Source organism: Schistocerca serialis, chromosome 3 (genome assembly GCF_023864345.2).
Source record: "Schistocerca serialis cubense isolate TAMUIC-IGC-003099 chromosome 3, iqSchSeri2.2, whole genome shotgun sequence".
Lineage (NCBI taxonomy): Eukaryota > Metazoa > Arthropoda > Insecta > Orthoptera > Acrididae > Schistocerca > Schistocerca serialis.
Genome location: NC_064640.1, coordinates 360,965,367 through 360,991,946, shown reverse-complemented (window position 1 = coordinate 360,991,946; position 26,580 = coordinate 360,965,367). Strand labels below are relative to the sequence as shown.

Sequence of the window (26,580 nt, the reverse complement as noted above, 5' to 3'; positions counted from 1 at the left end):
GTGTTTGCTTACTCGCTGTACTAGCAGACAACAGTAATGCCCACTTTACTCTTCGTCCTCAATAGTGCATACTGCATTACTCGGTTGTGTCTCGGGTTTGTTTTCCCGTCAGTGTTAGCTGTACATCAACCGTGATACATATAGCAGTATTGATACGTTTACTGACGAAGAGTTGCTCAACGTCCGCCTTGTGTGTTGTTTCACTGAATGCAAATGAAGAGTGGCACAAAGAAGCTATTCCCGCAGTTACAGCAGTCACATCGCTATACTTTCTCATGTGAGGGTTGTTTTTAGGTTGTAGGTTTTCGAGATTGCATATTACAGGCTTTTTAATCGATGTAATTGTATTGTAAAGGAATCAAAGGTAACTAAATTATTACTGTGTAACGAGCCACTGGAGACCAAGGGTCCCTTATATGGAAACATTCCAAAAATATCCTGAACAACTTCCGAAATTTTGTCGGTGTATTTAGGGCTGATGGTCGATCTAGCTGTGACACACCATATATTTCCGAAACAAAATGTGTAAAATACAATTGGCCAGTGACGCATCTCACACAACGGGAGGGAATGCACAATCCACAAATGTAAACAAACATCACTTTTAACATAAAGTTACATTCTTTTTAATGGGACGTGTATGTTTCTTCTACGGAAATGAAAACTAGAGGTACAATTAGCGACGACAGACTTGTTTTCGCTGTTCTGGACCTCATACCTCCTGAAATACGTAGACTTTATAGGACGGCAACACCGCCGCCGTTTCTGTTATAATGCACAGAGCAAGGATTGCTACAGCAGGCTTCAGGACAGTGCAGGCAACCCACATTACGCTTCACATCCGTTATTTTCATTTTGACCTTCGAGCAGTCCTCGGTACCTAAAGCAGCTATATTTTTATCGTCAGATGAAGAATTTTATCAGAAATATGCAAAGTTGCGCTTATCTCATTGACAGGATTGCATAAAAATACACTCCGTTGTGCATCACCAGCTATGTCGCCAACATCTGGCAAATTACACATTGCGCGTGGTTTACTGTGGACTGTGACATGAGAGGGCACCTTTTGCGAACGTAAAACAAGTTTGTTTTTCTGTGGAAACTTTAAAACAAACGTGTAATTGTAAAATGTGACATACATAAAGTGTGCAAGACCCCAAGAAAATCACTGCTTTCCCGTATTTAAGATGAATAACACGCCAGCACATGTAAATCAACTGTCCAATTATAAAATTAATTTTATTATTTACTAATTTGGTTCTAGGCGCTACAGTCTGAAACCGCGCGACCGCTACGGTCGCAGGTTCGATTCCTGCCTCGGGCATGGATGTGTGTGATGTCCTTAGGTTAGTTAGGTTTAAGTAGTTCTAAGTTCTAGGGGACTGATGACGTCAGAATTTAAGTCCCATAGTGCTCAGATCCATTTGAACCATTTTTGACTAATCATAATTATTTACTAATTATAAGACTAATTTTGCGTACTAAGTTCTCGTGTACGTCTTACAATCCCATCCTGGAAATTAATTTGTAATCTCAAATTTACCTTTCCTACCCTATTCATGCCTTTTATGTAAATATGAGTAAAAACAGTATATTGCCGGTTATTTTACACGGTCCAGTGACATTAATGTGACCGACCACCGCCAATGCTCTACGTCATCGTGCAATAAACACACACAGACGGCAGGTGGCAGCACTAGCAGTCGAGGGTAAATAAACCGTATCAGGGGTGTGTGGAAAACAGTGCAGTCGTTGTCGTAATGCGAAAATGGAGAGATTTATTTATTTGACATCCGAAAAGTATAATCTAGAGTGCCCCAAGGAAGTGTGGTAGGTCCGCTATTGTTTTCTATCTACATAAATGATCTTTTGGATAGGGTGGCTAGCAATGTGCGACTGTTTGCTGATGATGCTGTGGTGTACGGGAAGGTGTCGTCGTTGAGTGACTGTAGGAGGATACAAGATGACTTGGACAAGATTTGTGATTGGTCTAAAGAATGGCAGCTAACTCTAAATATAGATAAATGTAAATTAATGCAGATGAATAGCAAAAAGAATCCTGTACTGTTTGAATACTGCATTAGTAATGTAGCGCTTGACACAGTTACGTCGATTAAATATTTGGGCGCAACATTGCAGAGCGATATGAAGTGGGACAAGCATGTAATGGCACTTGTGGGGAAGGCGAATAGTCGTCTTCGGTTCATTGGTAGAATTTTGGGAAGACATGGTTCATCTGTAAAGGAGACCGCTTATAAAACACTAATACGACCTATTCTTGAGTACTGCTCGAGCGTTTGGGATCCCTATCAGGTCGAATTTAGGGAGGACATAGAAGAAATTCAGAGGCGGGATGCTAGATTTGTTACTGGTAGGTTTGATCATCACGCGAGTGTTACGGAGATGCTTCAGGCCTCGGGTGGGAGTCTCTAGAGGAAAGGAGGCGTTCTTTCGTGAATCGCTACTGAGGAAATTTAGAGAACCAGCATTTGAGGCTGACTGCAGTGCAATTTTACTGCCGCCAACTTACATTTCGCGCAAAGACCACAAAGATAAGATAAGAGAGATTAGGGCTCGTACAGAGGCATATAGGCAGTCATTTTTCCCTCGTTCTGTTTGGGAGTGGAACAGGGAGAGAAGATGCTAGTTGTTGTACGAGGTACCCTCCGCCACGCACCGTATGGTGGATTGCGGAGTATGTATGTAGATGTAAATGAAAAGGACATTATCATGAGCTTTCGGGCCAATGGTGGAAGCATTTCCGAAACGGCTAAGTTTGTAAGCTGTTCGCTTTCCGCCGTAGTTAATGTATGCCGTGGATGGCAAAATGGCGCTCTCCAGCACCGGCGCCGAGGGAACTGTCTTGCACCACGGACGGTAGGTAACAGGCGGGAACGACGGCTGAAGAAATGTGTAGGGCAAACACACCCGGAACTGCTGAGCAACTGACCTCCCAGATTATCCAAGGGGCTTCCAACAGTGTCTCCTCAACGACCGTTCAGCGGACGTTGCTGCGTATGGTCCTCCGCGGCAGGGGCCTCGTTTACGCACCCATGCTGTCTGCTGTCCATTGGCGATGAAGGCATTTGCATGCCAGTACCGCACCTGGACGTCCAGTGAGTGGCGACAGACAGCCTTTTCAGATGAATCACGTTTTATGCTCTATCGGGCAGATGGCCGTTGGCCTGTATGACGTGATTCGTCTGAAAGCAAACACACTACAACAATCGTCGGAAGGTTCCATATCGTCCGAGGGAGCGTTATGGTGTGGGGAATGTCTTCGTGACATTTTCTCGGTGATCTCGTCATTCTACAAGGCACAATGAATCAACACATCTCCACCCATAAACGAGGCACTACGGCGTCTATCAGCATGACAATGCGTGGTTCGAAGAGCACCAGGATGCGTTTATGGCACTCCCCTGGCCAGCAATCTTAAACTCACTAGACAATGTGTTGGACCATCTCGATCGCGCTATTTGTTCCATCAATCCTCAATCGAGAAACCTAGCGGAGCTAGGCAAGGCGCTAAAGTCGCTGAGCTCCACATACCTGTCGATACTTTCGAGAACCTCACTGGGTCTCCTTCTGCATGTCTTGCAGTGGTACGCTCTGCAAAGGTGGTTTTATTCAGGCATTTGACAGGTGATCACATTATTGTGACGAGACAATGTATATTGCGCAATATATCGGTTTACTTGCGGTGGAAGTAATTTAAAAGTTGGAAAAAAAAAGTTTCCTCACGATGATTCGCTCTCACGACCTTCGAATTACCGTTCCGTACCCTTTCCGCTGCGCCAACCTCTGCCCAGTAACCACACTAACATAAATGACTCATGCCTCACCCGAACCTCATAGCCGGCCGCTGTGACCGAGCGGTTCTAGGCGCTTCAGTCTAGAACCGCGCGACCGCTACGGTCGCAGATTCGAAGCCTGCCTCGGGCATGGATGTGTGTGATGTCCTTAGGTTAGCCAGGTTTAAGTAGTTCTAAGTTCTAGGGGACTGATGACCTCAGATGCTAAGTCCCATAGTGCTCAAAGCCATTTTTGAGCCGAGCCTCGTCAAAACGCTATTTTGTTTTAATTGTTTGACCATTTTGAACTCTCCCTTCTGTCACATCAATTTCTGGCCAAGCTCTACATTCACAGTAAGTTTGGGCGAAATCGGTGATGATGAGTAGGCGCGCTCCGTTCTAAATACTGCGCGTGGAGTCGGAGGGCGGTAACACGAAAAATGGCGCGAGTTCTATTCTGTTACAGTTATGTGTCGTGATTTTACTTGAGAGTTCAGCATTACACCTCCTACGGCTCAAATCATAGTGTGATGGCACCAGTAGTTTAAAGAGACATTGTTTGTATAATGGGAGATCACAGGTGACGCCCATGTGCTTGTTCAAGATGTTTTGCGAATATAACAGAATTTTGCACGTATCCACAGAAGTGCAATCGGCGGGTCAGCCGCAGTTCCCATGTGTCTGCCTAACGTATTTAGTGGCGACATTTGTGATTCAAGTCATACAGGATTCAAAAATGGTTCAAATGGCTCTGAGCACTATGGGACTTAACATCCATGGTCATCAGTCCCCTAGAACTTAGAACTACTTAAACTTAACTAACCGAAGGACATCACACACATCCATGCCCGAGGCAGGATTCGAACCTGCGACCGTAGCAGTCGCGCGGCTCCGGACTGAGCGCCTAGAACCGCTAGACCACCGCGGCCGGCATACAGGATTCAACAGCCACAAATACATATTCAATTTCTGTGAAATATAAACGGAAACTGTGGCTCCGCCGGTACGGCAGCTTAGTGTGTTCGATGTGAGAGGGCTGGTTGCCCTCTGTAATAAGAATAAAAAATAAATAAATAAATTGAGTTCAGTATTCAACGAGAAACTTGGAGGGGTGTCATGTGAGGTCCGCCCAGACCAAATGACGAGAAAAAAAGCATGTTCGATCAGAACCGATGAAGAAAAAGACGAAAAATCTCAAAGAAAGAAAGAAAAAGTACTGAAGTGTCAGATCATAAATCTCAGTTTTTTGTGTTCGCTACTAGGTTAGTCCTACTATTTTTTGTCCGTCCCTTATCACTTCTTCCCCCTCTGTAAATGTTTGTTGATGCGAAAAATGCGAGTTGCTTTGTGGTTCGGAGCGCACGTTAAACTGCAGGTCCGTCTATGACTGGCTATGTGAGCCAGTTCAGAAGGTGTAGGAAAGCTCCACTGTGTTCCAACGAATCTCTTCATTGGCATCAGGTTTACTTTTTAAAAAATAATGCAATCGTAAAAAGTAGGCTAAAGTTGTATGTTACAAAATTTCGACAAAATGTTGGAACTCAAGCGACTTGGATTTTAGAGTCTAAATCTCAACTGTTTTTTACTCCTGTTGGTGGTGAGTGGTTTCGGTTATTATAACCATCATCTGACCACAATTATGAAACTACAACAATAAAAAATGGACCATGATAGTGTTTGACGTGCTGTTCGCAACATTAAGTATTAAGCATAAAATGAGCTTAGTAAAAACTTAAAATACAATTTATCCATACCACATGTTGAGCCAGGGCTCGGAGCTACTGAGTACTACTAAAAGGTAGAGGTCACCAAGATGGTTGTATCTAGAACATATAACTTTGTGTAATCGGATGATTCTTATGATCAAAAAACTTTGTAGTCCTGTGCGTAAGCAACAGTCCACCCCAAGATCCTGTCTTCATTCATGTAGAACATGTAGTCTTCCGAGGTCGGATGGAAGTTTCTGAAACAGCGGGTATACATGGTAACAACTACACAAGCTCTTACAGTATACGTCACATTGTCAAAGAGAATTACATCACGGCGATTTAATGGTTCAAAAATTTTTATTGTTTGTTCAAAAAGATTTCAACTTTGAATTTAATTTTTGGGGCTGGAAAGGGTCCATTACTTAAGATGAGAAGCCTTTGTGTGCCACTAGGTCGGCTGCCGCGACCCGCACTTTCCGGTCGCTGACTCGGCCTTGCTTCAAGGCTCCGACTTCCGACAGATCGCGCTGCATTATCGATCCTTGCACCGACACTAAATACCTCCTGCGATAACCTTCGGCCTCTATAGAATTGCTGCTGCGTCTTCTTCTCATTTCTCCATAGTGCATTCTTTAATGAGAGGTATTAGTTAAATGTTCGCACTACTTAAATAGTCTATCCCTACCTACCCCTATACGTAAAATGTAACATAAGAAATGTAGGGTGTCTGGTTTCTAAAAATGATAAGACTTCGTGTGGTGTACGAATGTGCAATCTTGCGTGTAGGACAATAGATTGGATCGGGAAGCAACAAAAACAAAACTATGACAGACAACTTTGTGGCTTGCGTAACTGTATCGTTATCTAGTATGAAAGATAGATCGAATCACTAATTAAAAGTGCTGAATCGAATTAAGAATGAAAGTAATTTGTGGCACAACGTGGCTGTAGGGAGGATCAGTCAACAGGACGCATACCGAAACATCAAGGAATCGTCAATTTGGTAACTGAATCACATAGGGGTTGCAGGTAATTGTAGAGGAAGGCAAGTATTGACTATAATGAGCAAGTTAAAATGGATGTACGCTGCAGTAGTTATGCAGAGATGAAATGGCTTGCACAGGTCAGACCAGAGCGAGAGCTGCATCAAACCAGTCTTCGGACCGAAGACAACAACACCAACAACCGGATATAATTTATCGTTACTTTCAGTTCCGTGGTCAAGTACATATACACGGGATTTTATAAACCGTTGAGATCCAAATTGTAAAGATGGAAGGGGATCATAAACAGAGTAAAGATAGTCATCATGTCCCATCAAAACCTGCTGTACTAAATATTCATGAACTGACAATTAGTATCAGTCAAGTGACTAACTTCAAGCCTTGTGTTAACATTATATCAAGTAAAAGAAAAATTCTTTCTCGTCAAATACATAATTGTTTTTAATTTCAGGATCTTTCAAATTTACAGTCATGCTCAAAAGTATCCGGACGCCCTGAACTGTGATCCGCCTAGTTTGTATGCAACCCATATAACGTGACAGTCTTGCAGGTCCTCTGCTCTGCATTTGGGAAAGTTGTTTGAAAGTGCAAAATAGTTGCTACAAGATGCACTAGAAATAACTGCTGTGTATGGTTGTCAATATAGATGCAAATTAATACCACGACAATAAAATCAGAAAACACGTTATGTTGCATGATTCTCGAACATATTCTCAGTTCGAATATAATGAATTTCCTTGAGGCAGAGAAGTTGCTATCCATGTATCAGCACGGCTTCAGAAAGCATCGCTCCTGCGAAACGCAACTCGCCCTTTTTTCACATGATATCTTGCGAACCATGGATGAAGGGTACCAGACGGATGCCATATTCCTTGACTTCCGGAAAGGGTTTGACTTGGTGCCCCACTGCAGACTCCTAACTAAGGTACGAGTATATGGGATTGGTTCCCAAATATGTGAGTGGCTCGAAGACTTCTTAAGTAATAGGACCCAGTACATTGTCCTCGATGGTGAGTGTTCATCAGAGGTGAGGGTATCATCTGGAGTGCCCTAGGGAAGTGTGGTAGGTCCACTGTTGTTTTCTATCTACATAAATGATCTTTTGGATAGGGTGGATGGCAATGTGCGGCTGTTTGCTGATGATGCTGTGGTGTACGGGAAGGTGTCATCGTTGAGTGACTGTAGGAGGATACAAGATGACTTGGACAGGATTTGTGATTGGTGTAAAGAATGGCAGCTAACTCTAAATATAGATAAATATAAATTAATGCAGATAAATAGGAAAAAGAATCCCGTAATGTTTGAATACTCCATTAGTAGTGTAGCGCTTGACACAGTCATGTCGATTAAATATTTGGGCATAACATTGCAGAGCGATATGAAGTGGGACAAGCATGTAATGGCAGTTGTGGGGAAGGCAGATAGTCGTCTTCGGTTCATTGGTAGAATTTTGGGAAGATGTGGTTCATCTGTGAAGGAGACCGCTTATAAAACACTAATACGACGTATTCTTGAGTACTGCTTGAGCGTTTGGGATCCCTATCAGGTCGTATTGAGGGAGGACATAGAAGCAATTCAGAGGCGGGCTGCTAGATTTGTTACTGGTAGGTTTGATCATCACGCGAGTGTTACAGAAATGCTTCAGGAACTCTGGTGGGAGTCTCTGGAGGAAAGAAGGCGTTCTTTTCGTGAATTGCTACTGAGGAAATTTAGAGAACCAGCATTTGAGGCTGACTACAGTACAGTTTTACTGCCGTCAACTTATATTTCATGGAAAGACCACAAAGATAAGATAAGAGAGATTAGGGCTCGGACAGAGGCATATAGGCAGTCATTTTTCCCTCGTTCTGTTTGGGAGTGGAACAGGGAGAGAAGATGCTAGTTGTGGTACGAGGTACCCTCTGCCACACACCGTATGGTGGATTGCGGAGTATGTATGTAGATGTAGATGTAGAGACGGCACAGTCTTTAACGCTAGTAAACTCAAGTTTATTACGATAAGTGACATTTCAAAAAGCAAGTTTCAACTTGAAATTACACAACGATTGTTTTTTACTGGACTGGGAACCATGAATCCAATCCAGCAATTATTTTTTCTGTTAACTATCCACGAAAGATCTTCAAAATGGTTTCAAACACAAGTAACAAAGGGTGCACATGTTTAAACTTGAAATGACGTGGCATAAATATTTACGTTGGACGGGGATTCAAAACCAGCATCTAATAGGACTGTTAATTAAGCACACTCGAATGTTAGATATCGACGAAATTTTTCAACGGTAGTGATATGATTGAAACTGAAATGGCGAGATGAAAATTTTTTGCCGTACTGAGATCCGAACCCAGCATCTATCATCTTTGTTTTCTACCACGAATAAATGTTAAATATCGTTATTGTTGATAACGTCTGGGGATGCATTAAAAATCATAATTTTTTTTCATCTGCAGTTTGGTGTGCGCATACTACAACTGGAAATGACATGATGAAAACTTTTGAGTCCGACCAGGATTCGAACCCAGACGCGAGGCTTTCGTGGGGACCTTGAGGAGTTTGAGATCTTGTGCAAAAAACGAAAGGACGAAAGTGTATCTTCTCAAAAGGGACAAACCCGGTGAAAGGAAAGATCAGAGTTCGAATTCCAGTCCATCAATATTTTCAATATCTCAAGTTCAAATGCAATAACAAATAAGCGACGTGTGACATTACATGACGACTGGATTGTTAATAAAATAAATTTTCTCTTGTGAAAAGGCTTACTTGTGATAGAGTCTCAGCTTACCGCCACTTCGGCTTCTGTCATAGCGCAACCTGCACCCCTGCACGTCGTTTTTAATGTGGATTTGTAATCACGGTGCAATCCTACATTATGCAACTAGTGTTACCACAGGTGAAGAGAGTCTGTTCGTGATTGGTAAAATGGTTGCCTGATGTTAGAATAGAAACCAGATCCTAAGCGCACGAGTCTATAAGCTGTCCAACAAACCACTGCACTACACAGAGTGTTACTCCACGGTTTTGTTGTAAGGAAGGATGCTCCACACAGGACGAGAATGCTCGTCCCCTGGGGGATGATGGCAGTCTGTTCAAAATATTCATTTCCTTTTTCGTCCGCATCGATATTCACTAGCTCCCGCCGACTACGAGATCATTAGAGATGAAGCGGATGGAAATCGGCTGCGACATTTGAAAAGAAAGATCCCAGTATTTGCCTTAGTCCATTTAAGGAAATAACGGAAAAACTAAATGAGGATTGTCAGACAGACATTTGAACCAATATACATTAACTTCAAAACATTAAAATAATATCTGGACCAAATACCAGTGTACTTCCTCAAAATGTAATGTTACGCATGTCGTGGCACAAATTTTTTTTTTTAAGGATTGCATCTCAGGATTGTATTCATCGCAGTTGGCATCTGCTGCCGACAACTGATACGCCTTGAGGTTTCGACCAAGGAAACTGCGACAAGTGTTGCTACTGCACGAGAAGGCACGTCTATGTTCTAGTGAGCTCATAAAAGAACCTATCCAGGAGCTTGGCTGGGAATCAGTCCCTATCGCATTTCCGTTTCTGATCTACCGCCTTCCGACCTTTACCTTTCTCTCTCCTTACCGAAGAAATATCAAGAAAATATCTTCGTACACGAAAATTCACTTTTAATGTGGACTGATGACATCTTTATCTCCGAACCATTAGCTTTCTATGGGCGTGGAACCGAGAAAGTGCCTGAGCAGCATCAGACGGTTTTAGTTATAATTTCACTCTTACGGTTTTCTATTATATTCAATAAACCGACGAGAAACGCTATAAAATATGCACAGCTTTAAAACAAATGTGTTACATTTTACCAGGATACCCTTACAACAAAAGACAGAAATACGTCAGTATAAGAAGAAAAATGTAATTTTTAACGAGATGCAATGTCACAGAACCGCGCGACTGCTACGGTCGCAGGTTCGAATCCTGCCTCGGGCATGGGTGTGTGTGATGTCCTTAGGTTAGTTAGGTTTAAGTAGTTCTAAGTTATAGTTAAGTCCCATAGTGCTCAGAGCCATTTGAACCATATTTTTTTTTGCAATGTCACAGTTTCTTATATTTTTCACCTTTAAATCCAGGGGGGGATTGAGGTTGCGATAAGACTTGAGATGAAGAATTTAAGATTTCTTTAATGGTTTTCCATCTGCAAGCTTACAGCTCGGTAATAGAATAAGTAAAAAGTAGATGATATGTTTAGGGTTCTAGCGAGGTTAGAATCTAGAGCTAATGCATCTATCGTGTCTCATGCTACCACTTACCTCACCTTCCAGTACTGCCAGCAGTGTGCTCTCATTGCCAAAGTGATCGTTTTCAGAGACAATTCATAATGTTAAATATGAGACCAGTTATAGATTCTATGTGGAAAGATCTTCCTGGAATCAAAATGGTTCAAATGGCTCTGAGCACTATGGGACTTAACATCTATGGTCATCAGTCCCCTAGAACTTAGAACTACTTAAACCTAACTAACCTAAGGACAGCACACAACACCCAGCCATCACGAGGCAGAGAAAATCCCTGACCCCGCCGGGAATCGAACCCGGGAACCCGGGCGTGGGAAGCGAGAACGCTACCGCACGACCACGAGATGCGGGCATTCCTGGAATCAAATAATACATTGTTGCACCTTAAATGAGAATCAGTCAGAATATTTATCGGAAATTACAACGAAATATCGAGAGAATTTAATAGGAAAATTCTGAACACTTCTGGAAGTAAATCAACGGTCACATTGTTTCTAACCGTATTCTGCTATGTTGGCAATTATCTATTAGACTACTGGCAGGAAAAATACGTTCGCTGAGCCGATGTGCTGAGCTGGCTAGCACGTGGGAAGCTCGCACTTCGATGCTGTGGCTATGCTGGGTGCTTAATTGTTATCCAGATCCCTAAAGTATAGCTCAGTGAGTTTAATTCGCTTTTTTGGGTCTAAAGCATTTACACGAATAATACCCAGATGCACCGACTGAAACTCGAACGTCATAAATAAAGAGAAGGGAATTATTATGATGGTCCTATACTTCTACAGCTGTCGTAATTATTTTTTTCCATAATATTGAGAAATTCATTTGCCAGACACCGTTCACTGGTTTTTTTTTCGTACATCATCCGTGACGATACTTTAAACATTATTAGGAGATGAAACGGTATATTCTTTTGGCCTCTTGAACTATACAGTATCAAATCAAGAAGATGAAGTGGGCTCAAAAACTTCCAAAGAAATGAACCCAGGGAGCGCGTGCAGCGCAAATTCGATTCCTGCCTCTGTTAACACGAAGAGAGAAGCAGTTGTCTTCCGGGGATGTAAAAAGGAACAAAAAACGCTGACACCATCATCTGTATTGTCTGAAATGTGCCCTTATTAAGCGAACCTTCCCCCCCCCCCCCCCCCCACCCATGAACTATGGACCTTGCGGTTGGTGGGATGGCTTACGTGCCTCAGCGATACAGACAGCCGTATCTTTCAATTCACAGTTCGCCATCAAGGCAAAAAAAAAAAAAAAAGATAGCCATACGGGGTGAATTCGAGATGGAAACGGAATATCATGCAGAACGAGCTGTTCCTCAATCCCGACAATCACACTTGGTGAGCCCTTTGAATTATCCACAGGTGGACAGTAAACACCGACCGATGCAGGAAACAACATGCCAGGCAACAACACAGGAATGGCTGATTGAAACCACAGCAGCTCTTACTGAAACATGTAAACAGGGAAGATCAGTCAAAGATGGTGCGGAACTAAATTTCATTATCACCACAGAATCAAAGAAACTCTCAGTAAGTGAAGTAGAGGGAAGTATCAGCAACCAGGCTAAAAACCTCAAGGTGTTGCGAAGGCACCAAATGAGAGAGTCAAACCCAATCAAAATGTGGCACGTAGAAAAAAATGAGAAAGATGTGGAAAGGGAGTACAAAGATGACGAGAAGGAAGAAAGAGAAAGTGAACCAACTGGAAACGTCTCCGATCAAGAAAACTGAACTGAAAAATAGAAAGAAAAATCAAAACTGAAATATTTTAGTAATGGGCAATACGATAGTGCTGACTCTCCTCAAGCTGGCATATTACTATGAATGTCGATGAGCGACAGGAACAAATGTTGGCAAAGACACACCTGTAAAACATAGAAAACAACTTAATCTCTTTAGAGGACATCGAATTACTCAGCGTGAGCATGCAGTCATATGAATTAGCGACTGTCAACATCAACAGAATTGTCAGACGTAAAATTAAAATGCTTCATCCATTATTTATCTTCCGTGCATATAGACGCAGCTCTTATCCAAGAAGTAGTTACTCCGAAGATTTCGGTTATATTTGGATTTGATGCGATACTCAATAGTGATGACGAATCTGGAACGAGTGTATACAGGTAGGATACACAATATTCAGTTCAAGCACGCCTGGAGTCAGGAAGAGGCGTTGCTGCTTTGCTAGAGGATGTGCTTCTCCTCTCGACTGGGTGTTGTGTGATGTCCTTAGGTTACTTAGGTTTAAGTAGTTCTAAGTTCTAGGGGACTGATGATCATAGCTGTTAAGTCCCATAGTGCTCAGAACCATTTGAACCATTTTTTGCTTCTCCTCAACATATACTCCCCAACGTATTACAGACTGTAGAAGAACGAGAAGTGAGTTATTTCCAGACGGAATCGCTGTCCTTCTTACTAATGCACGTTGAAGTATATTAGGGGGAGACCTCAATTACGTAATAATGAAAGAAGATTAGAACCCGAACTATTTCATCTGTCTAGAGTTTAATACCTTAACAGATGGCTTAGACCTCAAAAGCACCTGAATACAGCTTCACCTTTATGTTACATGCTGCACGTACGTCAGTAGCTAGTCTGCCAGTAGACTACACACGATAGATATTCCCAAAGACGTGTTAAATAACGCCGGCCGCGGTGGTCTAGCGGTTCAGGCGCTCAGTCCGGAACTGCACGACTGCTACGGTCGCAGGTTCGAATCCTGCCTCGGGCATGGGTGTGTGTGATGTCCTTAGGTTAGTTAGGTTTAAGTAGTTCTAAGTTCTAGGGGACTGATGACCACAGCAGTTAAGTCCCATAGTGCTCAGAGCCATTTGAACCATTTGTTAAATAACCTACAAGGCTGTGAAAGTGGCTACTGAACTTTATACCGACCGTTGCATTTTCCATATGATCGTTACGCACACCAGAAATAAAACTGTTCTAGAGTGTGGCATATGGCAATTGAATGTGTCACTACTTGACGATAATACATTATGGCAGGAAATGCAAGGAATTAGGAGAAATATTGAGAAGAAACGAAGTGCTGGATAAGTTAAACCTCATTGTCAAATATCACAATTAATAAAACATAAGGAGAAACTCCGTGTAGTGTCGAGTTAGGTGAGAGGCGCTGCATGTAGCTATTTGTGCACTCCTTGCGCTTATAGTGGGTAGGCACCTCGTAACAGTCGTTCTGATGATATGTTCTCTGCCGTACGTAGGCGCAATTAGCGACGGTGTCGATGTGGACGTTTGAGAGGAAGTGCTGAGGGACAGGAGGGCACGTTTGGTGCGAGGCGTGGCCTTTGAGTGTGTTCAATATTTGTGCGCACGCACAGAGCCAGCCGCATCGCGCCTGCAGCGGCCTCGCCTCCGCCGCAGCAGGAAGTTCGAAGGACTCCTACAAACTTCCTACCTCTGGGTAGGTGCAAAAATTTCTATCAAAGTGAGTCATTTTCTACATACCACTCGTCAAAATTTACGCCATATACTCAGCGATGTATGACATATGGCGTGCTGTTATTGTAGAAGTTTCCCTTTGGGATCGAAAAGGCTCTCCACCGCAACAACCTCTCGGTCATGACTGGAGTTAGTGGGCGTCATGTGAGCGGCATATGAATTACGTTAGGGTTTGTAGCGGAAGAAATACGCTGTCTGACAAAAAAAGTGAAGCACCCACGAGAGAAGGGGGAAACTAAATGAAACTTCAAGGATTGAGAGTGTATATGATCAGTGTTTAAAATATCGAATGAAATTTACAAGGAGCTTCGTCGTATCAGCCCACTTATCGGTATGACGTTCAGTCACCTCTGTCCTGCATGTATGCACTGATTCCTTGAGAAGGGTGTCTTAAAGGCATTATATATTCTATCGGGGAAAGTTATCCCACGATTGTGGTAGCTGCTCTCAGTCCTGCCACTGGGACGGAGTAGTCGTCTGAGCTGTTGTCGGATGGCAGGCGCATTTCTGAAGGTGTTGCGATGTGTTTGGTGCACAGTAAGGCTACCTTAGGGTGGTCAGACGTGGCCGACTGGAACCTTGGCGTTTAGCATTCCTGTCCTTATCTTCCCCTGTAGTCAAAAATCAGGCCACTATCACATGCGATGCCCCACAGATCTTAATATAACACGATTCGACCAGCAGACCGTATGGAAACCCGCAATGCGGCCCCTTTCAGAATCTGTAAGGTGCTGATAACGTTGTCTCACACGAGCATTTGACACTGCTCAGGCCCCTTACAAACCCTTCAAGGCCTGGTAACAACACTAAACAAGAACTGCACTAACACATTCTGGTGGCCGTTCTACATGATCTATACAATGGCAACTCTTATCATTTACATACCCGCCGATTGTGTGTATGTGTGTACGAAAGTACATTGCCGTCCCAGTATATCTTCTGAATGATTCACTCTTTGTGTATTATAATGGCTGAGCTGCTTGCGCATAGAGAATGAGGTTTTCGGGGAAAAGGGGAGGGGGAGGGGTGAGGGGTAGGGGGTACGGGGTAGGGTGTAGTGTCAGGGAGGATTACAAAACATTCTACTGTAAAGATTCACTTCTTTCACTTGGTCCCTCCATACACGGACTATGTCTTGAATTTGTTTCTCAGTTCTGCAACATCTTTAAGGGTAGCAGTGCTAATATTCCGAAATTGATTCTCATCTTCCATAGTAATTACTGAGTCACTAACTTATTGTGGCGTATCTGAATCAGAAATATTGAAATAACTGACGGTATCTCTTGCTTCTGGAACTTTGTAGTGAATGCAGAATTCGTCCGTAATCTTTTTTTACACGTTTCAGGATTGCCTTTGCTAATTTCTTTGGCTGTTCATGTATGATTTTACGTGACAGTCATCTTCATTTTTCTTCGCTCTCAATCGCTGCTGTATGCCTTTTGGCCATTACGTTGGTCTTCACTGTGAGTCATCAATATTTACTCTTTCGTCCTCAAAACATCCAGCAGAGAGGTAATCACCTCATTAAAAACTGACCTTGTTCAACGTCAGAGCGCTCACTGATTTGAAACTGTTTTGTCTTTCCATTAAGATCTGTTTACGCGTAATACAACATTCGTCGTACTACAAGATCTCTTTATTCGTTGCTATAACAATTGACACTCGCAACGTTCGTTGACTGACGCTTGTTACCATCCCAGTAAGATTTTGTACTGCAGACTGTATTTGCGTCATCGATCTCATAAAACTTTGAAATTACGTGGAATTTATGACCCGTACGTTCCAATACTGATTGCACTACAGTGCTTTACAGTCCACACTAGACATTATCAGGGCGACAGTTTCGTGTGGTAAGGTGTTGCGCAGCAGGAAGGAAATCGACATTTGCCTTAAATGTCTTAGGGGAAATCACGAAGAACCTAAATATGTATGGCTGGAGAGGGATTTGAACTGCCATCCTCCAAAATACTGTATCATATGTAAGTGAGTACTACTAACGGAGACGGACATTTTATCATTCACGAGGGCTATTTTTTTTCGAGGTCAGATCGTTTGAGAAATTAAAACCACATTGAAATCGGATGAGGCTTCTTGCAGATGTGTTGCACAGTGTCTCTAGTATGCCCGTCGACAGCGTCACGTTGCACTTTTCAGTTCTGAGTGAACAGTAAGCACGTAAAGGTGGCTATACTCCATTCTCCGAAACGATAAACGGCCTGTAAACACATTAAGGCGCGTGACCACAGCGATGACGTCGAGAGGTGAGCAATACAGGGAGCGCTTGCTCGGTGTGGCGTATTCGTTGTGAGTATAAGTCGTTAGTGTGTGTCGTTATACAACAGTGATCTTAGACTCTGATTGTGAAGTTCATCACATTTGTTAGACTGTTGTTGTTGTGGTCTTCAGTCCTGAGACTGGTTTGATGCAGCTCTCCATGCTACTCTATCCTGTGCAAGCTTCTTCATCTCCCAGTACCTACTGCAACCTACATCCTTCTCAATCTGCTTAGTGTATTCATCTCTTAGTCTCCCTCTACGATTTTTACCCTCCACGCTGCCCTCTAACGCTAAATTTGTGATCCCTTGATGCCTCAGAACATGTCCTACTAACCGGTCCCTTCTTTTTGTCAAGTTGTGCCACATACTCCTCTTCTCCCCAATTCTATTCTATACATCATTAGTTATGTGATCTACCCATCTAATCTTCAGCATTCTTCTGTAGCACCACATTTCGAAAGCTTCTATTCTCTTCTTGTCCAAACTATTTATCGTCCATGTTTCACTTCCATGCATGGCTACACTCCATACAAACACTTTCAGAAACGACTTCCTGACACTTAAATCTATACTCGATGTTAACAAATTTCTCTTCTTCAGAAACGCTTTCTTTGCCACTGCCAGTCTACATTTTATATCTTCTCTACTTCGACCATCATCAGTTATTTTGCTCCCCAAATGTCAAAACTCCTTTACTACTTTAAGTGTCTCATTTCCTAATCTAATTCCCTCAGAATCACCCGGCTTAATTCGACTACATTTCATTATCCTCGTTTTGCTTTTGTTGATGTTCATCTTATATCCTCCTTTCAAGACACTGTCCGTTCCGTTCAACTGCTCTTCCAAGTCCTTTGCTGTCTCTGATAGATTTACAATGTCATCGGCGAGCCTCAAAGTTTTTATTTCTTCTCCATCGATTTTAATACCTACTCCGAATTTTTCTTTTGTTTCCTTTACTGCTTGCTCAGTATACAGATTGAATAACATCGGGGAGAGGCTACAACCCTGTCTCACTTCCTTCCCAACCACTGCTTCCCTTTCATGCCCCTCGAGTCTTATAACTGCCATCTGGTTTCTGTACAAATTGTAAATAGCCTTTCGCTTCCTGTATTTTACCCCTGCCACCTTTAGAATTTGAAAGAGAGTATTTCAGTCAACATTGTCAGGACCTTTCTCTAAGTCTACAAATGCTAGAAACGTAGGTTTGCCTTTCCTTAATCTTTCTTCTAAGATAAGTCGTAAGGTCAGTATTGCCTCACGTGTTCCAACATTTCTACGGAATCCAAACTGATCTCCCCCGAGGTCGGCTTCTACCAGTTTTTCCATTCGTCTGTAAAGAATTCGCGTTAGTATTTTGCAGCTGTGACTTATTAAACTGATAGTTCGGTAATTTTCACATCTGTCAACACCTTCTTTCTTTGGGATTGGAATTATTATATTCTTCTTGAAGTCTGAGGGTATTTCGCCTGTCTCATACATCTTGCTCACCAGATGGTAGAGTTTTGTCAGGACTGGCTCTCCCAAGGCCATCAGTAGTTCTAACGGAATGTTGTCTACTCCCGGGGCCTTGTTTCGACTCAGGTCTTTCAGTGCTCTGTCAAACTCTTCACGCAGTAACGTATCTCCCATTTCGTCTTCATCTACATCCTCTTCCATTTCCATATTGTCCTCAAGTACATCACCCTTGTATAGACCCTTTATATACTCCTTCCACCTTTCTGATTTCCCTTCTTTGCTTAGAAGTGGGTTTCCATCTGAGCTCTTGGTATTCATACAAGTGGCTCTCTTTTCTCCTAAGGTCTCTTTAATTTTTCTGTAGGCAGTATCTATCTTACCCCTAGTGAGATAAGCCTCTACATCCTTACATTTGTCCTCTAGCCATCCCTGCTTAGCCATTTTGCACTTCCTGTCGATCTCATTTTTGAGACGTCTGTATTCCTTTTTGCCTGCTTCATTTACTGCATTTTTATATTTTCTCCTTTCATCAATGAAGTTCAATATTTCTTCTGTTACCCAAGGATTTCTACTAGCCCTCGTCTTTTTACCTACTTGATCCTCTGCTGCCTTCACTACTTCATCCCTCAGAGCTACTGTATTTCTTTCCCCCATTCCTGTCAATTGTTCCCTTATGCTTTCCCTGAAACTCTGTACAACTTCTGGTTCTTTCAGTTTATCCAGATCCCATCTCCTTAAATTCCCGTGACATTACTCATCACACGACAAGTTTTTGATTATTAGCATAAGTATCGGTGTTTGTAATCACACTCAGCCTCAAAACAACTTTTTTTTCTTTTTTCCACTAGTATAGCTTACGAGTAAATTCATTAGGTCATTTTCCACGGATACACCGAGCGAGTTTGACACGTCAGTGTTAAATCCACCCAAGAAGGAATCAAAGAAATCGTTAAGTTCTTGGGTGAAACACATGGTTCTTAATACGTATAAAACAGAGATGTTGTATCCAGAGGAGTCAGTGACCATTATTGTTTAGGAAACAGCTGCATCTACAGGTGTTGGTGATTCTTCATAGTATCATATGATAAATGAGGACAAGGCCACACACTCTTAGACGTCTCTCAAGAAAGAAAAATCACAATAGAGGCTTTCAGAAAGTGTTGACAACCGCAACATAAATGCGATATGAAGGAAAGGACATGAAATTTTTTCGTAACTAATTTCTAATAATTGACAAAATGCTTGCAGCCGTGAACGAAGATGCAGATTTGGGCGATTTTGGAGAACTACATTTGATAAATTATTAAAAGAAATGTATCTTAAATATCTTCGGCGTGGACAAGATAATATGCTAATAGACAGGGATGACGTCATTTTATGGAACGGCGTTAACTACAAACCATTAAATTATAGAGAGAGGAAGGAAAACCCCATTTGTTATTTGGATGAGACATGGTTGGGTGGAGGACATAGCTTAAAGAATATCTGGGTAGATAACACCATAAAATCGCCTACAGAATCGTTTCCATCCGTATTATTACCGGAAAAAAGGGCCTATGGTGTAAATGAAAAGGCCTGATTATCACACACGTCGGAAGCAAATCAAGTTTCGTCGAATGTTGTATGTGGAGTTCTAAATGCAAAAAGAGTGGCGACTATTATGAGGAGATGCACGCTGATACGGTCGAGAAGTCGTTTCAGTGATGATGATGATGATGTTTGGTTTGTGGGACGCTCAACTGCGCGGTCATCAGCGCCCGTACAAAGTCCCAATTTTTACTCAATCCAATTTTCTTTTCCACAGTCCAATCGAGCCACTGGCACGAATGATGATGATGATGATGATGATGATGATGATGATGATGATGATGATGATGATGACAACAAAACACCCAGTCCCCGGGCAGAGAAAAATCACCAACCCGGTCGGGAATTGAACCCGGGACCCCTTCATCCAGAGGCAGCAACGCTAGCCATTAAACCAAGAGCCGCCGACAGGTCGTTTCAAGATGTTCTTTCTCGGCTTCAGGAAATCGCGGTTATTGTTCTTGATAGCGTGCCACACCAATCTCGGCGAAAAGAGAAATTTCTTACTGCTGCATTCCGAAAGCAAGACTTATCAGATTCGTTAAAATCTAAAAATATCGTTTTTGAAGATAGTAAGTTGATGAAAGAACCACTGGAAATCGTTAAAAAATAAAATAAAAGTAGTGCGCAACAAGAATGCAGGGAAATCTGTTCTTCATGTTCTTCCATATCAGTGCGAATTGAACATCACAGAGTTAGTTTGGCTCAGAATCAAAGGCTATGTTGCACCAGAAAGTAGAACAAACAAGACGTCGGAAGTTAAAGAACTATTAGAACAAAGCAGTAAGAACAGTGGCCGCGGAAGAGTGGAACAGATATAGTTCCATGTGGTGGAAAAAGTCGAAATTCAAATGTGGAAGTTAGACTGCATTATAGAGTAGAGAGAAGAGCGTTTCGTTATAAATGCCTCTGAGCACTATGGGACTTAACACCTATGGTCATCAGTCCCCTTTTCGTTATAAACCTGAAAGAAAATAGTCCAAGTTCGACAGAATGAACTTAATTTAATCGTTCCTTTAACTTTATTGTGTATGGTACTGTTACTAAAGTCGCTTCTGTTTGTATCTGCTATGCTGCCTGTCGGTTTTGTACGCTTTCATTCATTATATTGCAGCCCAAGTTCATAGTAGAAGGTTACTCACGAGCGATGCACCCTTCTCTGTGACGTCAGCCTGGTGGCCAACTGCACAGTGTGCACTAAAGGTTTTCGACACCCCTGCTTTCAGTGGAAGACGTGGTGGTCAGCCACATGAAACTGTTTCTGTTTCATCTCAGCTGTCAGTGAACATACTACGCAGGATGTTCGGAAATTCCCGTTACAAATTTCTAGGACTTGTAGATAGTATTTTGAACTGGAACCCATGTCTAAAACATGTCGTAGCGCGATTAAATTTGCGGGTAATTGATTAGGCATGATCCAGTACATCACTTGTTTTACAATTACACTCATTAATACAGAAATAAATTGCTCGTGTACTCGTTGACGGGTTCTCTTCAACGTGATGAAGTACGGAACCTTACAATTCGGGTGTGCGGCCTCCCTTGGAGCACCACAGTCACGCCTGCTAATAATGAATGGCCGGCCAGGGTGGCCGAGCGGTTCTAGGCGCCACAGTCTGGAACCGTGCGACCGCTACGGTCGCAGATTCGAATCCGGCCTCGGGCATGGGTGTGTGTGATGTCCTTAGGTTTAAGTAGTTCTAGGTTCTAGGGGACTGATGACCTCAGAAGTTAAGTTCCATAGTACTCAGAGCCATTTGAACCATTTTTAATAATGAATGTACCCTATCTCGAAGCCGTTGCGTAATTGTGGCGAAAAGCGTATGCGATGGAGTCTGACGCTGGGGAGAACGATCTTCATAAAGGCGACGAGCAGCTCTTCCATTACCGTGAGCTTCGCCATTCAGAAAGATCATGTCGGTGTATTCTGCGAAGGTGTAATCAACACGTGCATTAACACTCGCAGGCACGTGATCGAGGCTCGAAACAGATCAGAGAGGTAGGACTGACGTCAAATGACGTCAGCCGATCCGACGGAACGACCCACCATCATAACTATCCTGTTGCACACCTCCCTAGCAAACATATTTTCAAACGGCTGTAGCACGAAAAGGGTACTTTTCCGGACATGGGTTCCTGTTCAGAATGTTATGTACTCACTCCCCTCTACGAGTCCTAGAAGTTTGTAACTGGAATTTTGGACACCATGTAGAACAACTGAGTCTGCCACCAAGTGTGAAGTTTGTGCTTTCGTTCGATGTTTTCATGCTCAGGGGTTCCGCCTGATTTCACGCAGCCCACATAACGTAACGGTCATGCATGACAACACAGATCTTCTTCATGACAATGATCGGCCGCATACTGCAGCTGCCACAACGACGCTCCTACAACGTTTTCAGTGCTAAGTGTTTGAGCACCCATCACAGACCAGATAGGACTTCCACTGATTTTCATTTCTTTGCTCACGTGAACCGCTGGCTATAAAGGCAGCATTCTGACACAGGCAACGAGCTGTAGAGCAGCGTAGAGAATTGGCCGAAATCACAGGCGGCTGCCTTGTATGATGAGGGTATTGGAAAGTTGCACAATGCTACTACAAATTTCTAAGTCCGCGCGGCACCGAAGGAACAAAATACGAGCATCTGGAATATTAGACAAATTGTGTCATTGGATTAAAGAGTTTCTAGCAAACAGAACACAGCATGTCATTCTGAACGGAGGTAAGTCTTCAGACATAAAAGTAATTTCGGGCGTTCCCCAGTGGAGCGTTATAGGACCATTACTTTTCACTTTTCTCAGTGTGTCCCATTTATCTTGACAACCCTAAATAACTGTTTGTCCAGATGCAAATTACAAAATGTTTCAATCAAACGTTCTTTAGCCTTCAGAAGGACATCAATCAGCATGATTGCCTTTGTTGTAGTTTTGTTTTTTACAAATATATGAACAGTGGTGGGTCTTTTTTAAATGGCACCCTGTATTTTTTATTCGGTAATTCGTTTCCTCTCCTAAAGACTTATTCAAAAATGTATCACAGTGTACCATTCACTGAAACACAACGTTATTAATTACATAACACAACATTGACGTTGACGCTCCCAGTGCTTAGTGCAGGTACTCGGGATAGTGGAACACATCCACGTGCTGACGTTGACAGAGGACAAATGTAAGTAGAATGCACACCCGTCATTCCGTCAACCATCGTCAGTTGAAGAGTTGTGTGAGTAGAATGTACACCAACGAAGAGACGGTAGAACTGCTACTCATCATGGGGAATGTAATTTTAGCAGAACAATAATTGCAATACTGTTTCTTGTTTATTGGTAGATTTAGTACAATAGTTTAGTCCTTTTAAATACTGTTATGTAGAGTAGGCATACAGTAAAGGCTGTCCTTCCTACAAACTGCATCGACATAACGTTTCTTTTATCGTTGTTGTTGAAGGTAGACGAAATGCTACGCAGGCAGTGAAACTGTACAGAGAGCGCTATCCTGACAAGAACCCACCTTCCCGACGGATGTTTTCTCGTCTTGTTGCGACGCTTCAGGAAAAGGGAAGTTTCAACCCTCGACAACGCAATCGTCGAAGCACTCGCACTGACGAAGCTGCAGAAGTTACTGTTCTCACTTCCGTTGCTATGAATCTACATGTGAGCACACGACAGCTTGAACACGAGATTAGCATTCCTGAAACCAGAGTACATCGTATTCTTACACGTCACCGGTTCCATCCTTACCATGTACACCTACATCAAGAATTGCGTGGGAATGATTTCCAGAATCGTGTACAGTTCTGTCAGTGGGCACAGCAGTAAATCCTCGCCAACCCGAACTTCTTCTCCAATGTTTTATTTACCGATGAATGTTCCTTCTCAAACAAAGGACAGGTAAATACAAGGAACATGCATTATTGGTCCAGCGACAACCCACGATGGCCTAGACAGGTGGTACATCAGTGTCAGTGGAGAGTTAACGTCTGGCGTGGGATGCTTGGTACTACAATTATTGAACCTTATTTCATCAATGGTAATTTAAACGGCACAGCTTATGCCAACTTGCTCAGACGAATTCTTCCTCCTCTTCTGGATGAAGCACCGCTAAGAACCAGATTGCTTATGTGGTATGAATTCGGTGGATGTCCAGCACATAATGCCTTGCGTGCACGTCGTATATAGTACCGTAGGTATCCTGCCAGATGGATTGGACGGGGAGGAACAATTATTTGGCCTGCTAGGTCTCCTGATTTAAATCCTCCGGACTTTTTTCTTCTTCAGCAGGCAACACTGGAAGCAGTAAATAATTCTTTCATTCAACGAGTGTACTAGTGTATCGGTGTCCAGGGTCACAACTTTGAGCACCTTTGAATCTTCTACTTCTGGGCAACGGTACAGGAGAGTCAAAGACAATTTTGTGTTATGTTTTTACTTAGATTTCATTTGTTTTCTGACAACTCCTGCAAGTGGATGAGTTCGTGATCCCGGGCTCAAAGTCAGTGTTGTGTTATGTAGTTAATAACGTTGTTTTTCAGTGAATGGTACACTGTGATACATTTTTGAATAGGTCTTTAGGAGAGGAAATGAATTACCTAGTAAAAAATACAGGGTGCCATTTAAAAAGTCATACGGCTGTTCGTATCTTTGTAAAAAATGAAGCGACGACGAAGGCAATCATGCTGATTGATGTCCCCCTGACGGCTAAAGAACATTTGGTTGAAACTTTGGTAATTTGCATCTGGACGAACAGTTATTTAGGGTGGTCAGGGGGACATCCTATATTTAAGTGACCCATTAGATTACGTCAGAAGTTTCATGAAGCTTTTCGAAAATGATTCTGTTGTATACAAAGAAGTTGGGACGCCATATAATTGCAGCGAAATGCAGGAATTCCTGCAGAGGACCGACACTTCGTGCAGGGAGTGGCCATTGACCCTCAACATAAACAAATGTAACGTATTGCGTACACATAGACAGAAAGAGTATTTTCCTTATGATTATACGACTTCAAAACAATCACTGGCAGCGATTACTTGCATAAAATACCTAAGAGTGTATGTATGGAACGATTTAAAGTGGAACTATCACATAAAGCTTACAGCAGGAAAGGCACACTGCAGAGCGAGATTTGATGCAAGAATCCTCAGTACGTGTAATCCATCCATAACCCTCATTCGACCAGTACTTGAGTATTGCTAGTCATTGAAGGATCCTTACAAGATCGGCGCGATAGAAATAGGAGGGACGCTCATAGGTAATGCAACACACTTTTTTTATCTGAAAGCAGGTTGGTTTTATTCAGGATCCCAGTACACCATAGGATTCATCATTCATCAGGCTACAAACATAACATAATCTCCGTTCAATGCGACGGCCTTGTGCTGCCTTTCTGTGAGGGTCAGTATTCCGGCATAGTAACATTCCACTGGTTGACGTCGGAGACAGCGTCTTGCTGCATCAATAACCTCTCCATCTACCACGTACTCCTTACCACAGAGTGCATCCTTTACTGGGTCGAACAGGTGGAAGTCGGGAGGTGGGAGGTCCGGGCTGTAGTGTGGATGAGGAAGAACAGTTCAATGAAGTTTTTTGAGCTCCTGTCAGGTGTGCAAACTTGTGTGAGGCCTTCCGTTTCTACATCTACATCTACATCTACATCCATAACTCGCAAGCCACCTGACGGTGTGTGGCGAGGGTACCTTGAGTACCTCTATCGGTTCTCCCTTCTATTCCAGTCTCGTATTGTTCGTGGAAAGAAGGATTGTCGGTATGCCTCTGTGTGGGCTCTAATCTCTCTGATTTTATCCTCATGGTCTCTTCGCGAGATATAAGTAGGAGGGAGCAATATACTGCTTGACTCCTTGGTGAAGGTATGTTCTCGAAACTTCAACAAAAGCCCGTACCGAGCTACTGAGCGTCTCTCCTGCAGAGTCTTCCACTGGAGTTTATCTATCATCTCCGTCGATCAATTCTATCTGGTACGGATCCCACACTGCTGAGCAGTGTTCAAGCAGAGGGCGAACAAGCGTAGTGTAACCTACTTCCTTTGTTTTCGGATTGCATTTCCTTGGGATTCTTCCAATGAATCTCAGTCTGGCATCTGCTTTAGTGACGATCAACTTAAATCACTCCTAATGCGTACTCCCAGATAATTTTTGGAATTTACTGTTTCCAGTTGCTGACCTGCTATATTGTAGCTAAATGATAAGGGATCTTTCGTTCTATGTATTCGCAGCACATTACACTTGTGTACATTGAGATTCAATTGCCATTTCCTGCACCATGCGTCAATTCGCTGCAGATACTCCTGCATTTCAGTACAATTTTCCATTGTTACAACCTCTCGATACACCACAGCATCATCCGCAAAAAGGCTCAGAGAACTTCCGATGTCATCCACAAGGTCATTTATGTATATTGTGAATAGCAACGGTCCTACGACACTCCCCTGCGGCACACCTGAAATCACTCTTACTTCGGAAGACTTCTCTCCATTGAGAATGACATGCTGCGTTCTGTTATCTAGGAACTCTTCAATCCAATCACACAATTGGTCTGATAGTCCATATGCTCTTGCTTTGTTCATTAAACGACTGTGGGGAACTGTATCGAACGCCTTGCGGAAGTCAAGAAACACGGCATCTACCTGGGAACCCGTTTCTATGGCCCTCTGAGTCTCGTGGACGAATAGCGCGAGCTGGGTTTCACACGATCGTCTTTTTCGAAACCCATGCTGATTCCTACAGAGTAGATTTCTAGTCTCCAGAAAAGTCATTATACTCGAACATAATACGTGTTCCAAAACTCTACAACTGATCGACGCGTTGTCGTAGAGAATAAGTTAGTATGCAAGTTATTGTGTCGAACCTCGAATGAGATCGTCGGCACGTTCCAACATTGCAGTAGTCGCAGCTGTATGCGGCCGGCCGGCACGCGAGAGATCGGGCTGTTTCGCGCTACCTTGTTGTGATGATGACAGGCGCCTCACCAAACGACTCACCGTGATTTTTTTCACT

General features: G+C 42.9%; 1 protein-coding gene across 7 annotated transcripts in view; it reads left to right on the top strand.

Annotated features, from left to right (window-relative positions):
- Nucleotides 1-26,580, top strand: part of LOC126470165 (cAMP-regulated phosphoprotein 21) — a 1,039,480-nt gene that overhangs the window by 13,299 nt on the left and 999,601 nt on the right. The gene's annotated exons all lie outside the window — the stretch shown is intronic.